Here is a 2375-nt window from a genome sequence, read left to right on the forward strand (position 1 = left end):
CATTAGCACATAGTGAATACATGAACTCCTCAAACTATGGTCATCACCGGGAGTGGTCCCGATTATTGTCACTTCGGGGTTGCCGGATCATAACACATAGTAGGTGACTATAGACTTGCAAGATAGGATCAAGAACTCACATATATTCATGAAAACATAATAGGTTCAGATCTGAAATCATGGCACTCGGGCCCTAGTGACAAGCATTAAGCATAGCAAAGTCATAGCAACATCAATCTCAGAACATAATGGATACTAGGGATCAAACCCTAACAAAACTAACTCGATTACATGATAAATCTCATCCAACCCATCACCGTCCAGCAAGCCTACGATGGAATTACTCACGCACGACAATGAGCATCATGAAATTGGTGATGGAGGATGGTTGATGATGACGACTCCAGATCAGCCCTCCCGAGAGGTTTTAGGGCTTGGCGGCGCCTCCGTATCGTAAAATGCGATGATTTCTTCTTTGATTTTTTTCTCATCGAAACTCAATATATGGAGGTGGAGTTGGAGTCGGAGACGCAACAGGGGGCCCACGAGGTAGGGGCGCGCCCTGGGGGGGCGCCCCCCACCCTCGTGAGAAGGGTGTGGGCCCCCTGCTCTTCATCTATGGCGAGGATTTTTTATTATTTTTTCTAAGATGTTCCGTGGAGTTTCAGGTCATTCCGAGAATATTTGTTTTCTGCACATAAAACAACACCATGGTAATTCTGCTGAAAACAACGTCAGTCCGGGTTAGTTCCATTCAAATCATACAAGTTAGAGTCCAAAACAAGGGCAAAAGTGTTTGGAAAAGTAGATACGACGGAGACGTATCAACTCCCCCAAGCTTAAACCCTTGCTTGTCCTCAAGCAATTCAGTTGACAAACTAAAAGAAAGAAAGAAAAACTTTTACAAACTCTGTTTACTCTTGTTGTTGCAATTATGTCAAGCCAGCATTCAAGTTTTCAGCATAAATCATAACTAACCACATTTGCAATAATTCTCAGGTCTCATAAGTACTCATATCAATAGCATTATCAACTAGCAAGTCATAATAATAAATCTTGGATGACAACACTTTCTCAAAACAATCATAATATGATATAACAAGATGGTATCTCGCTAGCCCTTTCTGAGACCGCAAAACATAAATGCAGAGCACCTTTAAAGATCAAGGACTGACTAGACATTGTAATTCATGGTAAAAGAGATCCAATCATAGTCACACCCAATATAAATTAACAGTGATGAATGCAAATGACGGTTGTGCTCTCCAGCTAGTGCTTTTTAATAAGAGGGTGATGACTCAACATAAAAGTAAATGGATAGGCCCTTCGCAGAGGGAAGCAGGGATTTGTAGAGGTGCTAGAGCTCAGTTTTGCAATAGAGATAAATTGTATTTTGAGCGGTATACTTTCATTGTCAACGTAACAACTAAGAGATGGCGATATCTTCCATGCTAAACACATTATAGGCGGTTCCCAAACAGAATGGTAAAGTTTATACTCCCCCTCCACCAACAAGCATCAATCCATGGCTTGCTCGAAACAACGAGTGCCTCCAACATACATCAGGTCCCAGGGGGAGTTTTGTTTGCAATTAATTTTGATTTAGTTTGCATAAAGCATGGGACTGGGCATCCCGGTGACCAGCCATTTTCTCGTGAGTGAGGAGCGGAGTCCACTCCTCTTGAGAATAACCCGCCTAACACGGAAGATAAGGACAGCCTTTGTTGATACATGAGCTATTCGAGCATACAAAACAGAATGTTTATTTGAAGGTTTAGAGTTTGGCACATACAAATTTACTTGGAACGGCAGGTAGATACCGCATATAGGAAGGTATAGTGGACTCATCTGGAATAACTTTGGGGTTTAAGGGATTGGATGCACAAGCAGTATTCGCGCTTAGTACAGGTGAAGGCTAGCAAAAGACTGGGAAGCGACCAACTAGAGAGCGACAACAGCCATGTACATGCATTAAAATTAATAAACATTGGATGCAAGCATGAGTAGGATATAATCCACCATGAACATAAATATCGTGAAGGCTATGTTGATTTTGTTTCAACTACATGCGTGAACATGTGCCAAGTCAAGTCACTTAAATCATTCAAAAGAGGATACCACCCCATCATACCACATCATAATCATCTCAATAGCATGTCGGCATACAAGGTAAATCATTATAACTCATAGCTAATCAAGCATGGCACAAGCAACTCTGATCTCTAATTGTTATTGCAAACATGTTTATTCATAATAAGCTGAATCAAGAACAAGGGACTCATCATATTTACAAAAACAAAAGAGGTCGAGTTCATACCAGCTTTTCTCATCTCAGTCAGTCCATCATATATCATCATAATTGCCTTTCACTTGCA

This window comes from Triticum aestivum, chromosome 6A (assembly GCF_018294505.1).
Source record: "Triticum aestivum cultivar Chinese Spring chromosome 6A, IWGSC CS RefSeq v2.1, whole genome shotgun sequence".
NCBI lineage: Eukaryota > Viridiplantae > Streptophyta > Magnoliopsida > Poales > Poaceae > Triticum > Triticum aestivum.